Raw genomic sequence first — 15,631 nt, forward strand, 5'->3', positions numbered from 1 at the left:
GACATACAATCAATTATTCCTTGACAAAGGGACAAGAAATGCAAAATGGAAGAAGGAAAGCATCTTCAACAAGTGGTGCTGGAATAATTGGTAAGCCATATGCAAAGAAGTAAGCTCAGATACCATCTAACACCATGAACAAATCAAAATGGATTGCAGACTTTGATATCAAACCTGAAACTATAAGGTATATAGAAGAAAACATAGGCAAAGCATTCCATGACATTGATATTAAAAGCATCTTCAAGGAGAAAACACCACTATCCAAACAACTGATGCAGAAAAAGAGAAATGGGATTAAAGCAAACTGAGAAGTTTCTGCACTTCAAAGGAAACAGCAAGTATGGTCAAAAGGTCACCCACGAAATAGGAGAAATTACCCAATACCCACCAGACAAGGTACTCACAGAACCTAGCAAGAAAAAAATCTAACCCCATCCAAAATTAGGGGAAAAAAATGTATAGGTATTTCTTCAAAGAATACCGTAAATACAGATGGCCAAAAAACACATAAAAATTGCTCCATGTTGGGGCTAAAGCAGTGGTGCAGTGGTAGGATATTTGTCTCACATGTCACAAGATGGACCATGGTTCGATCCCCCAGTGTCCCATATGGTCCCCTGTGTCTGCTAGGAGCAATTTCTGAGTGCATAGCCAGGAGTAACCCCTGAATGTCACCAGATGTGGCCCAAAAAAAAAAAATGCTTCGTGAGAGATACAAATCAGAACAGCAATGAGATATCATTTTATGCCACAGAGACTGGCACACATCACAAAGAACAAGAACAACCAGTGCTGGCAGGGATGTGGGGAGAAAGGAACTCTCATTCACTGCTGGTGAGAATGCCATCTAGACTAGCCTTTCTGGAAAACAATATAAAGAATCCTCAAAAAAAAAAAAAAACTGAAAATTGAGCTCTCATATGATCCAGCAATACCACTCTTAGGAATAAACTCTAGGAACACAAAATCACAATACAAAAATGCCCTTTGCACTCTTATTTTCATAGCAGAGCTATTTGTAATAGCCCAAAATGTGGAAACAACCCAGATGCCTGACAACAGATGAGCGAATAAAAAATTCTGGTACATCTATACAATGGAATACTACAGAGCTGTTAGAAAAAAATGAAGTCATGATATTTGCAAGTGGATGGATATGAGGACTATTATGTTGAGTGAAATAAGTCAGAAGGATAGAGATAAACAGAATAGTCTCATTCATCTGTGGGATTTAAAAAAAAATACAGTATAGTAATAATACCCAGAGACAATAGAGATGAGGGCCAGATAGACCAGCCCATAATATGAAGCTTATCATAAAGAGTGGTAAATGCAGTTAGAAAATTACTACACTAACAACTACTTTTACAGTGATAGAGAAATACAATGCCTGTCTTGAAGATGGTCCAGGAAAAGGAAAGGAGGGAAATGGGAAATATTGATGGCAGGAAAGTTGCACTGGTTAAGGAAGAAGTATATTTTATGGCTGAATCCCAATTGCAAATATGTTTGTTACCATGATGCTTAAATATATTATTTTCATCAAAAAATTGATCTTAGGCCTGAGCAATAGCACAGCAGGTAGGGCATTTGAGTTGCACGCAACAGCTCTGGGTTCAATCCCCAGCGTCCCATTGGGTCCCCTGAAACTGCCAGGAGTAATTTCCAAGCACAAAGCCAGGAGTAACTCCTGAGTGATGCCATGTGTGTGGCCCAGAAATAAATTAAAAATAATTTTTAAATGTGATTTTAGAGTAGCCTAAATAAGAATTCTTAAATTTTACATCAGTAAAAAAGTTAGTAGAAGACTTATTCCTAACAATTACATGTGTAGATTTTTTTGGTGTTAATACTTCAAAATATATGCCACATAATCATCTGGCTCATGTTTGCCTTTAGTATTCAAGTTGTGGTTAAATGGTATGTATTTTACATTTAAATATATGGAATCATGAACAAAACTCATTAAGAAAAGCAAACATTTAGCTCCCCATTTCTTCTGACTAATTTTTTGAACACTTTTGCCTATGCCTTTCCTGAAGTAGAACTACTCTTAATCATACACATATTCCAGTTTCATGATTTCAATAATAAAAGAAAGGAAACTCATATTTCCAGGATATAGTTACTAAAGACTATCGGCAATTTTACCTTTAAAGAAATCACTGAAGCACAGATAAATAATAAGTAATGCTCTGAACCTATGTGGAAGAAATTGGCCTTTGCTTTTGTACATTCTTTTGTGATACTGACTAAAGTAGGCTTATGCCCTCAGTGAGATAGGCTAGCATAGCCAGGATATTGCTGCAAATGCATCACTTCCTGAACATTTTTCTCTTCTTGCTTTCACTAAAGCAATCAAGAATATCAACTTACTTATTTAACACAACAAAAATACCTTGGACTGAAAATAAGGTGGTTCCCAGAAAGAAATGGAGGAAATGGGATATAGGGCTTTGAAAATGAGAGTATGTTGATAATGAGATACACTAGAATTTTGATGACGGGTGATGACAGATGTTGGAATATAAATTCACATAGGTATATACTTCAGAAGACTTGGCTTCAAACTTTTCTGACTGGGGCCAGAGCAATAGTACAGAGGATAGGGAACAACATTTGCATGCAACATACCTAGGTTTTATTCCTGACACCTCATATTGTCCCTTAGCTAAGCCCACCAGGAATTATCCTTGAGTGCAGATCCTAGAATAAGCTCTAACTACTGCTGGGTGAAACTCCCAAACCAAAATCAATCAATAAATTAAACTTGCCTGCTTAGTAATTGCTCAAGCAATAGTTGGTTTGTCATTGATAGTTGTAACAAAGAACATTAGTGTTCCAGTAGTCCTGTTCTTTATTCCCAAGTCTGCATTTTAAAATGTCAAGGGGGGGGGGGTCTTAAAAAAATGTCAGGTGGGAACCATGGATATCATTTACGGAAACAACCTCGGTTGTCTATACCATCACCAGGAAGCAAACCTCTTTCAGGGAAGACCCTATTGCTGTCCTGGCATCGACTTACTCCAAAGACATTTCTTTTGACACCCAGATGACTTAGCAACAGCAACAACCTGCTTTCAGGGCAGGGTTCTCCTCACTGCCCCCAATGGTGAAATGAAACCAGAAGATGCTACACATCATCCTGACTTCGATTTAATATCTTACAGAAACAGGAACCTGACAGCAACAACTGACATGGTGTGAAGAGCTTTTACTGGCACCACAGAGAATGACTCAGGGGTTGGACAAATGCCTGGAGCCCAGAGTTGGTCTTATGCCAGAATACTTTAGGGGTAAGTTTTCCCTGTATTTATGCCAAGAGCTTTTTCCTTTCTATTTCTCCCATATTTTGCTGGGCCTATGCAAACAACAACTGCCACACGCACACCGCTTTTACTATAATTTTATCTCTAATCTTAAAAAATAAGTTCATCAAACCTTCTGCTATTGTCTTAATGAGTTCACTGGAGATATAATAATATTCACAAATATACTTGCTACTAAACTTTTTCTTTCTTTTTCTTCCATTTTCTTAGTTTTTCTTTCTATTTTCTTTATTTTTAATAACTTTGCTTCCTGTAATCTTGAAATAAATGTATTATGATCAGCTATATCAATTATGTGATTCATTTTCTTTAAATAAATTTTAAAAAAAGATTAACTTTCTCCTGTAGTACATATACACAATGGAATATTATGCAGCAGTCAGGAGAAATGAAGTCATAAAAATTTTTCTATACATGGATGGACATGAAAATTATCGTTCTGAGTGAAATAAGTCAGAATGAGAGATATAGACACAGACTAATTTTACTCATCTATGGGTTTTAAGGAAAATAAAAGGCATTATTGTAATAATGCCCAGAGACAGGGCTGGAAGGACCAGCCCTTGATATAAAACTCATCACAAAGAGTGTTGAGTGAAATTTGAGAAATATCATGAGAATGTTAATGAGTGAAAGAAGTAAAATGTCTGTCTTGAATACAGGTTGGGTGCATGGAGGAAGAAGAAGATGGGGAACATTGGTGGTGGGAATGTTGCACTGGTGAAGGGGGTGTTCCTTATATGACTGAAACTCAACTACAAACATGTTTGTAATCATGGTGCTTAAATAAAGATATTATTTAATTTAAAAAATTCCAAAAATATATATATTAGGTGGTAAAATACTTGCAATCAACCCCTATTCAATTCCCAGAACTACATGTGGTTCCTGACAAACCACAAGGGGTCACTCCTGAGCACAGAGCCAGGAATAGGCCAGGAAGACTGTAGGTGCAGCCAAAACCTCACCCCAACTTCTCAAGAAAATACAGCCCAAATATCACACTCAACATCCCCCCCAAGAAAATTCTAAATCAACACATTACATGAGGATCCTATATCGGGCTCTTCATGTTGCACACTAAATGATGAGCCTGCCTAGTCACATCTTAGGTACCTTCATTGAAGAAGTAGTCATTGACTCAGATCATCTTCAGGAAAACCTCACAAGAACATGTCAGCAGAGTTGGCCAAGATTCAGCATCCATGGTGACTTCTTACATGGAATGAGGGAGGAATGGACTATGAAAATCCACACTTTGTTATTTTAAATTTCTAAAGTACCTTAAACCTCTTGCTTAACAAGCTACCACCACTACCTCACTTTTAAATAATGAAAAAAAAAAAAAAAAACTTAGCTAAAAGGTCTTTTGTTTTTTTGTTTTGTTTTTTGGTCTACATTTTTTTTTCACTCATTTCCACCAACTTAGTCAAACAGGTCACAATTAAGATTAGAGGGGAAAAAGCGAAAAAAGTCACTGAGTTCATTTAGCACTTGACCCAAGGAGGAAATGCGTCCGTAAATACAGCCTCAGCTTAAAGTCTCTGTTTGCTCAGCTGTGTCTATTTAAATTAAATGTTGATCTGCATGAGGTCCAATATTTACTGTCCCACCCCCATCCTGAAATTGAGGTTCTTAGTTGCAAAGAAGTATGATCAATGAAAGAAATTCTTGTGATGTATTTATTTGTTTACATTTAGATTTAGGTCAATCCCCAAAAGTTTATTCCAGGAGTTCCAGCCTCAGTGACTTGAAGCCCTTGCTGGCCTTGAAGCAAAATCCAGTGCTTTGCAAACTTTATTTTTTGTAAGTTCTGGAACTCATATGTTCTTCTTTTATTTTATTTTATTTTATTTTATCTTAGGATTTAGGGGCACACCCGGAGGCGCTCAGGTGTTACGCCTGGCTCTGAGCTCAGAAATCGCTGTTGGCAGGCTCAGGGGACCATATGGGATGCCAGGGATTCGCATCCCAGGTCGGCCTCGTGCAAGGCAAATGCCCCACCACTGTGCAATCACTCCGATCCCTGGAACCCATATTTTCTAAAAATGTGTTTCCATAGAATCCAAATGATCCAAGCAGAAAAATGTCAGGCTGCTTTAATTAAAGTAAGGTTAGGCAATTCTAAAACCCCATCTATCCTACTCCATTTCTTTATGGTACTCCCAAAAAAAATAAAATAAAATAAAATAAAAGTCCAGCTCAACTGCTGGACTCCAAAAATCACACTGTAAAACCCACTGTCTATTTCAATTCCTTTTTACCAAGAAAGAAGCAGAGTGAGCAACCCACATTTACGTATAGAATGAGTGAATGAGACCAGAGCCGGAAGTCACCTCCAGACACCCAGTCAGGGGGCTCTTTCCAGACAATGGACTGCTGTACATGGGGCTTCTCCAGAAGTGCATGCAATCTTGGATCCCATGTGTTTCCTGCCACCATCGAGAAGACTTCCTCGACACTTAGCTTCTGGTTCAGAGGTCAGGACATGTTGTTGCCTCTGCTGAAAACACCAGGGTCCTAGTGGACAGTGATGGAAGATCTGTACCAATTGTTGCCTCCTTTTCTAAAGGAGGAAATTCAGGTCCAAGCTCTTTATAAATCAGAGAGGAGATTTTTCTTCAGTTGGTTCCTGGAGAATCAGATGCACCTTTTATAGACATGACAATCCACCATAGTTGAAAACTCAGCCATACTAACAGGTTAGAATCATCTGTACAGTAACTTGGATAACTCCTGATGCAAGTACCAATTCCAAACAAAGAAGACTCTCTTTCAATGAAATTTGGACTTTAATATTAGAGCCCAACTTTAAGAGCTACTTCTTCAGACAATGTTAATATTCCTTTCAGCACACAAAAGTTTGAAGACATGCCTAAAACATTTTTATATTTTTTTTCTTTGGTTGTGTCATTTGTTTTGTTTCTGTCACACTTGGCAATGCTCAGGGGTAATTCTATTTTTTTTTTTTTTGGTTTTTGGGTCACACCTGGCAGTGCTCAGGGGTTATTCCTGGCTCTATGCTCAGAAATCACTCCTGCCAGGCTCAGGGGACCATATGGGATGCTGGGATTCGAGCCACCAACCTTCTGCATGCAAGGCAAATGCCTTACCTTCATGCTATCTCTTCGGCCCCAGGGGTAATTCTTTATTCTACACACAAAAATTACTCTTAATGGTGCTGAGAGATCATATGGGATGTCAGGGATCAAACTGGGGTAGGATACATACAAGGAAAAATCTCTAGCTGTTGTACTATCTCTCCATCTTCATAAAGAACTACCTAAAACCTTTTTCACAGAAGTTTTCACTTTTCAACCTGAACAAAGATCAGCTTTCTGTGGTGAAAAGTCTTGCTATGTTCTGAATTAAAATGTAAAGTTAATATAACTTGTTTATGATTTACAAAATAAAAATATTTTCTCCAGTTAATCTCTATGAAAGACAAAAATACAGTAATTTAAAATTAAATAGCAGAAATGTTCTCAAAAATAAAGTAAATGTGTAGAGCAGAAAATATGATGCAAAAGTAATCAAATGTGTGCACTATACTCAGAATCAATTGAATGAAACATACAAGTGCAACCTGAAATGAATTTACTATACTGTGAATTCAAATACAACATGTAGCTTTACATTTGTTGATATAATGTTTTAAAAAAGCAGTTTTAGGGGCCAGAGTGATATCACAGTGTTAGGGCATTTGCCTTGCAGGAGGTCAACCTGGGACAGATCCTGGTTCAATCCCAGAATCCCATATAGTTCTCCAAGCCTGATAGGAGCAATTTCTGAGAGCAGAGCCAGGAATAATCCCAGAGCGTTCCTGGATGTGCCTGCCCCTTTCCCTAAAGAAAAGTTTGAGTGTCAGGACAGATCTTCTAACAGGTAAGACACTTGGGTTCTATCCTCATCATCCCATATTGTTCTGAGGATCACACAGTCGTAAGAGATTCCTGAGCACAGAGCTAAGAGTAATCCCTGATCACAGCCAATTGTGCCCTCCATATGTGTTTATAAAGAACATATATACAGAACAACTCGGAAGTAATTCAGTGTTAGTGCATGTGTGAGACAGAAATTTAATCACAGACACTACAAAAAATACTTATAGACAAATGAGGCTAGATTGCATAGTGTATAGGATATTTGCCTTGCACATAGTAGGCCTGAATTTGATCCCCAGTATCCCATGAGGCTTCCCAAGTACTTCTAGAAATAATTCCTGAATGAAGGGTCAGGGATAGCCCTTGAGCATTACCAGGTGTGTCCCATAAACAAATACATATGTTTATAGATAAAATAAGCAACTATTCAGGTCTACAGTACCTTCCATTTAAAAAGGAGGACACTAGAGCAATAGCACATGTGTATGGAAGTTACAAGACCATGATCAAGCAACAGCATATTTGGTTTTTCCAGAGGTCTCTCCTTGGCCAGCATACAGCCACTTTCTACTTTTCCATCTGGACACCAATGTACTTTCTTAGTCTGTCTCCTCTGTTTTTATTTATTTTTTTTTGGTTTGTGGGACTCACATGGCAGTGCTCAGGGATTACTTTTGGCTCTGCACACAGGAATAACTCCATATGGGAAGCCACTTACTGAACCCAGGACTGCTACATACAAGGCAAATGCCCTGCCTGCTTTATTATCTCTCCAGCCCCCTTTGTCACTTAATAGACACCAGGTATATTGGAGTGAGGCCCAGCCTAATAATACATTTAACTCACTGCACTTGCAAGGTTTCTGTTTGGCAGGAAGGGGGGTTTCGGCCACACCCAGTGACACTCAGGGGTTACTCCTGGCTGTGTGCTCAGAAATCGCTCCTGGCTTGGGGAACCATATGAGACGCTGGGGGGTTGAATCATGGTCTGTCCTAGGCTACACTCATAAGACAGATGCCTTATCACTGCTCTGGCCCCCAGGGTTTCTATTTCTAACCACATTTACATTCTCAGGTATTTAATATCAGAGACAATCCAAAAACAATCCAGACCACAATAATCTGGACAATCCAGAAACAACTCTTAGATTCTAAACAAAACAGCTCTCTGAAGGACTCTAAACAAAGTAACATGGTATATTCTTCCCTCAATTTTAGAGTCATCTTCCCAGAAAATGCATGGTTTAGTGTAAAAACTGTGTCTCTCCCTCCAACCAACCCCTCATGATGTTTTTTAATTGGTGGCTAGAGTTTGAAGAGGGGTAGTTGGACCATATCTGGTGGTAGAGGTTACTCCTATCTCTGCACTCGGGGATTACTCCTGGCAACATTCATGGAATCATATGTACAGTCAGGTTATCTGCTTACAGAGGAATTACATTAATCTCTATACTTGCCCTCATAACCCCATGTCATATGTACATAAAATAGAATTTGATTCTCAGCTCAGCACATTACACACATGTCATAAGCATGCATTGTACATCTGACAATTGAAAACAACTTTCTTGTGCATCTGACAACTGCAAAGATGTAACTCATTTGTTCAGGATTTAAGTAAACAGCACCAATAGCTTTGCCCTACAATGATTTTCCAGAGACTTAGTAAAGGAGGTAAAGCCTATGCCTTGCATGTAGTCTCTTCAACCACAGCCTTGGTTTATACTCTGGAATCACATTTGGCTCACTGAACATCCCCCAAGGGTCACTCCTGAGTAAAGAGTCAGGAAGCCCTGAACACCACCACCAGGTATGGAACATAACCTAAAGTATTTTTAATTAAAAGATAAAATTGAGTGCTCTCTTCGGCAGCACATATACTAAAATTGGAACAATACAGAGAAGATTAGCATGGCCCCTGCGCAAGGATGATACGCAAATTTGTGAAGCGTTTCATATTTTTTTTGTTTACTATTGAAAAAAAAGATAAAATTGATGAGCCGGAGAGATAGCATGGAGGTAAGGCATTTGCCTTGTATGCAGAAGGTCGGTGGTTCAAATCCCGGCATCCCATATGGTCCCCTGAGCCTGCCAGGAGCGATTTTTGAGCATAGAGCTAGAAGTAACCCCTGAGCACTGCCGGTGTGACCCAAAAACAAAAACAAAAACAATAAAAGATAAAATTGAATAACTAAATGCCAATACTATTTTCATTGCTATGACACTTTAATGTTCTACAGACCTGACTTGATTCTACTGAGAATGTTTGGTTCAAAAGAACTCAAAGATAAACTGTATTTAAATCATCTTTTATCAGAAAAAATCACCAGTCCTTCTTTTATTCACTTATACTTCTTTATTTTGTTACTAACTTTTCTAAAATTAGAGTCAAATAGTTATTTTTAGATATTTTTGATTAGCCAAAGAGTTTTAAACACTGGCTATCCCATGTAAATCATAGTTCAATGATTATAATAGTTTGACACCTGTTGTAAATGGATGGATGGATGGGCAATATGAAAGATGATACCATGTAAAAATAAGCATTGGAATCCCATAAAAATATTAAAAATAGGGGCCGGGCGGTGGCGCTAAAGGTAAGGTGCCTGCCTAGCCTGCGCTAGCCTTGGACGGACTGCGGTTCGATCCCCCGGTGTCCCATATGGTCCCCCAAGCCAGGAGCAACTTCTGAGCGCATAGCCAGGAGTAACCCCTGAGCGTTACCGGGTGTGGCCCAAAAAACCAAAAAAAAAAAAAAAAAAAAAAAAATATTAAAAATAAGATAAAAACATTGAAATATTAAAATAACCTAAAATGATGGCTATAATAGCATGATAAGAAACTCACTTTAATTAAATTCTAAAAAACAGAATATGTGGGTTTTATTTTTACTAAGGCATTTTTAAAAGCATTATTTGATTATCTTTTTAGACAAAATCAGTACTTGTATTTTGAGTCACTAAGTGATTCTCAAGGACTTTATTCTGGCAAGAAGTGATGTTGTTTATAATACATTAGATACATGTTACAGTACTTTGTATTCTGTAATTTCATCCTAAAATCCCAAGAGTCCTCACTGCTGACTCTGTCCCAGTGGTACTGAGGAGGTTCTACAGTGCAGAATTCAAGAATGGGATCTTGGCCAATGAAGTGCAGGCCCTTCTCTCAAAGATTCCACAGGATCCCTGAGACCCAGTACCCATAGGATCACTATGAAAACATGTTACCCAGTGAGGGCTATAAGTGCTACATGAAATTAAGGCATTAGTCAAATAATATGTTTATGGGGCTGGAGATATAGCATGGAGGAAAGGTGTTTGCCTTGCATGCAGAAGGACGGTGGTTGGAATCCTGGCACCCATATGGTCCCCCAAGGCTGCCAAGAGCAATTTCTGAGCGTAGAGCCAGGAGTAACCCCTGAGCATTGCTGGGTGTGACCCAAAATCCAAAAAATAAAGTTATTAATAACACTTAATATTAACATATTACTCAAATAACAACAAAATATTACCCTTGATTTGAGACCCAATATAATAAATCTCTAAAACTTTTAAAAAGTCCACTATTACTCATTAGCTATATCCCCTCTATAGGTCTATATACCAGATATCAAAACAATAATAAGGCATATCCCCAAGAAATACATCTTGTAGCCAATGAGATATATGTGTACAATGATCTGTAGCATGATATGGAATACTCTGTGTGGTAACCAGCAGGAAAATGTCACTGCTGATATTTTTCAATGTAGCAAATTGACATGCATGTAGGTATATTATAAGAAAATCATATCATCACAGATGGGCCCAGATAGCTTTGGGCTGAGATCTAAGGAGCCTTCTTAGGAAGCAGCTGGGTGGGATCCCTACTCTCCTGAAGACTCAAAATCTCACTCACACCTGACTTCTCTGGTGTCTAAATGGTCCAACTCCATGAAACATCAAGAGAAACTAATACCAAGAGAAAAAATAGAATCATCTCAGTTCTATAGGTTCTAGAGTGCACAACCAGATAACTCCAAGATTCATAGTACTCTTGCCCAGTGGAAGCTCAGGACATTAAGTGGGAAAGTTACATAGAATCCCACTAAGTTTAGTGATCAAAAACAATAACACACAAAGCTCAACTTGCAAAAATGTTAGCTCAACTAACAGCTCAGTAAATCTTCTGACAATGACTTTAGTAATGCCATTGTGAGATGCATGCTGTAACAAGCAATATAAAGCAAATTTTTTGTGCCTGCTAAGGGAGAAATCTTGAGGGGATTGAAAGGAAAACTCGGCACAGTGATGGAAGAAAGATCACAGGGATGGTGGGATTGATGTGGTAACATCGAATGCCTGAAACAACTGTATTATGAACAGTTTTGTAAATCACGGTGTTTAAAGTTTCAAACATTAAAAAATATACATATTTGGGCCTGGAGAGATAGCACAGCGGTGTTTGCCTTGCAAGCAGCCGATCCAGGACCAAAGGTGGTTGGTTCTATGGGCCAGAGAGATAGTACAGTGAGTAGGGCATTTATCTTGTATGTCACCAAACTGGATCCTATCCCCAGCATCCCATATGAATGCATTATTATAAATAATATATTAAATCATTAATAAGTATATTATTGATAACACATTAAAATTAAAATTATATATCTTGTAATAAAGAAGCATGATTAAAATTAGCTTTGAAGGTTTTATTCTTTTTAACACAGCCACTAGAAAATTTTAAATATCTGATTATGTTGCATTTCTACTAGATTACACATGTTTGATGTTTGTGCCATCTCCTAGTATGTATCAAGAGACAACCATATTTGGGCCCGGAGAGATAGCACAGCGGCGTTTGCCTTGCAAGCAGCCGATCCAGGACCAAAGGTGGTTGGTTCGAATCCCGGTGTCCCATATGGTCCCCCATGTTTGCCAGGAGCTATTTCTAAGCAGACAGCCAGGAGTAACCCCTGAGCATCGCTGGGTGTGGCCCAAAAAACAAAAAACAAAAAAAAAAAGAGAGAGAGAGAGACAACCATAAACAAAAAGGTAGAGAACTTGACCTTTAATTGTGGTCTTTACATGTTTTTTCTTAGAACAGGAAAATTCTCAAAAGGGACAGAGTGAAAGCCTAGCAGGCATAGGGCCCCTATTTTGATCCCTGGTATTGCACAGCCTCCCTAACACTAATGTATGTTATCCTGGTAGCCTCCAGAATCCACTGAGGAAGATTCTCAAATAAAGTTTAAAAATTATTTATCTGGGGGCCGGAGAGATAGCATGGAGGTAAGGCGTTTGCCTCTCATGCAGGAGGTCATCGGTTCGAATCCCGGCGTCCCATATATGGTCCTCCCGTGCCTGCCAGGAGCAATTTCTGAGCCTGGAGCCAGGAATAACCCCTGAGCACTGCCGGGTGTGACCCAAAAACCACAAAAAAAAAAAAAAAAAAATTATTTATCTGAAGAAAGCTTGAGGAGAAAACCAACATTAAAAAGGTCTGTTCAAAGTCATCAAGGCATTAAGGCCGTAAAATATTTGGCAAGTTTATGGAACAAGTTAAAGTACTGTGAAAAAGAAAGGACAGTACAGAGCCAGGGACAAAGCTAGATGTCAGAGTATAGCCACATTAATAGAGTCCTACTGATCACATGAAAGTATCCCTTGATACTGTGAGTTAAGGGCTACTATAAAAGTCTATAAACAGGTGACTGAGGGATCAGAGAGATGATTGAGAGATTTTAGAATTTACATTTCATGCAAGTGGCCCAAGTTTGATTCCCAGCACTTCTTGGTCTCCTGAATGTCATTAAGAGGACAGGCCAGGGTGCAGCCCCTGAGCACTGCCTAATATAATTTAAACCCTATAACACCCTAAAAACTATTACAGGTGGTTGAGATGTTCAAGTGTTGTTTATTTGAGGGGTAGAAAGAAGATACTGAAGAAAAAAAAAGGAACAAGAAAGCCTTTTAAATAAAATCTTGCCACAAGCAATGAGAGCACAGATAAAATCTGGTGATAAAAACAGAAAGAGGTGACAGACATGGAAGATAGTTCCCAAATCACTAGAGGATAAAACACTTCCCTTGAAGCCAGAGGTCAGGATCCCCCTAATTCATCTTCTATCTGCTAAATGCACTTCCTCTCATCACCCACCAACGAGAGCAAACTGAATTATTAAGCATCAAATTTACTTCCTGACAGATTCTCTTGAGTTTGTATCTGTTTAGGTTCCTTAGACCTTTTTTGTTTCATCCAACCTCAGATCACTCTCAGCAACTACTAGCTCAGTGGTCAAGCATGGAGCATTTCCTCTAAGCCAGAGCCCCTTTTTTTCTCATGCCCTGCAATAGTGGGAAAAGAAGAGGCCATGAGGCCTGGGATTGGAAACGCTCTTGTCCCTTCTGTTTTCCTTTGGCACAAAGGCTACTGAAATCTGTTCTACAAGTCCTCTCTTGTTTACATAATAGCTACTTTGGTCTTCTGTTGTGTTTTCATTTTTCCCTTGGGGAGGAAAATGCTGTTCTCCCCAGGATTCATGAGAAAAAATAAGGACTATAGTTCAATTAGCACTTGTTAGAATCAAACATGAAAGAATTCCAAGTAAGGAAAGCAAGTTAAAAAGTCAGTGGAGGATTGAAAGAAAAAAGAATGTGCTAACATAGTGTGATCATTTGGCCCCCTCAAAGGGGCAAAGGAAAAAAAAGAAAATAGGAATGACTATTAGAAATAATTATTTTTATTGTGTAAATTAAATGAAAGTAAAAACAAAAGACTATAGCTATAGCTTTAGCTATAAAAGACTTTGGCTATAGCTAAAACTCAAGAAATACCCAAGAGAGAGTCTAAATAGACATTTCCGCAATGAAGATATATGAAGCTAATACAAACTGAAAACCTGTTCATCATCCTTTATTAGTAGTAAATGCAAAAAAATTAAATTATATGTCATCTCACAGCAGTAAAAATTGCCAATATCAAAGACTTGAAACAACCAGTATTGGCAGAATGAGATGAAAAAGAAACTCTTGTTTATTGTTGGTGATGACATCTGGTTTATTCTTGATGGAGAGCAGTATAGAACCTTCTCAAGAATTTAAAACTAAAATACCTACATAATCCAATGATTCCAATCCTTAGAATCCATCCCAAGGAAACAAATCATTTTTTAAAGATATATGGACATGAAGTTCATTGTAATGATGTTTATGACTGCCAAGTTCAGGTTTGTAAATGTCTATGACAGATGATATTTAAAGAAATTGTGGCAGATATATACAATGAAGTACTACTCAACTATAAGAAAAGATGAAATCTTGCCTTTTGCTACAACTTGGCAAGAACTAGAGGAGGACTAAGTTAAAGAAATTAAGTCAGAGGGAGAAGGACAAATACCAGATGATCTTACTCATCTGTTGTACATAAAGAAACAAAGCAAGGAAATGGACAGTGTCCAAAGAAAATAAGCCTTTGGATTTTGAACAGGGTTTTTGACTACAGAAATGAATTAACCAAATGAGGGGAAAGGTTGGAAGATACGAAAGGAAGTGGAGGAAAAGAAATGACCTAAAGACATTGGTAAATGATCCTTAGCACTTTGGTGTGGTGAAAGTGCAGTAACTTTGCACATCAAGAGAATGAAGATTAACACTATGTTTGGGGGGCACACCCTATGGGGCTCAGGGATTACTTCTGGCTCTGCATTCAGAAGCCACTCCTCTCAGGCCAGGGGGACCAATATGGGATGCTAGGGATTGAAAACCAGGATTGGACACACATGCAAGGTAAATGCCCTACCTACTATGGCTCTGACCCAAACATTAACACAATTCCAACCATGTCTCCTTAATAACAAAAAATATGTTTTGAGGGCCCGGAGAAATAGCACAGCGGCGTTTGCCTTGCAAGCAGCCGATCCAGGACCAAAGGTGGTTGGTTCAAATCCCATATGGTCCCCCGTGCCTGCCAGGAGCTATTTCTGAGCAGACAGCCAGGAGTAACCCCTGAGCACTGCCGGGTGTGGCCCAAAAACCAAATATATATATATATATATATATATATATATATATATATATATATATATATATATATATATATATATATATGTATATGTTTTGAAAATTAAGAAATTACCTCATATCAGATTTTACCTCTGTTCTCAAATCTTCAGGATGGTTGGTATCATTTTAAAATCACAGAAGTCATTTCAGTGGAATCTATCGTGGGCTCATGCGTAGAAAATGAGAAAGTCATAAAGAATCTAATTTCCAGACATCAATCTATAAATCAGATAGTGAGATGACATGACCTGCTTTTAAAGGATATCCAGGGAAATATACTCTCCAAAGCAAACATTCTAGTTTTCTGTAGCCAGTTACAGACCAGTCAGTATATCCTAAAACTCATTTGAGCTATAAATTGAAAATTACATAATTCT

The 15,631-nt window shown here is 38.3% G+C and overlaps 1 non-coding gene across 1 annotated transcript; it reads left to right on the plus strand.

Annotated features, from left to right (window-relative positions):
• The first annotated feature begins 9,071 nt into the window (after positions 1-9,071).
• Positions 9,072-9,178, plus strand: LOC126003028 (U6 spliceosomal RNA). Its single transcript, XR_007493573.1, has one exon. It is a non-coding gene; the product is annotated as a U6 spliceosomal RNA (small nuclear RNA).
• The last annotated feature ends 6,453 nt before the right edge of the window (positions 9,179-15,631 follow it).

Source organism: Suncus etruscus, chromosome 2 (genome assembly GCF_024139225.1).
Source record: "Suncus etruscus isolate mSunEtr1 chromosome 2, mSunEtr1.pri.cur, whole genome shotgun sequence".
Taxonomy (NCBI): Eukaryota; Metazoa; Chordata; class Mammalia; order Eulipotyphla; family Soricidae; genus Suncus; species Suncus etruscus.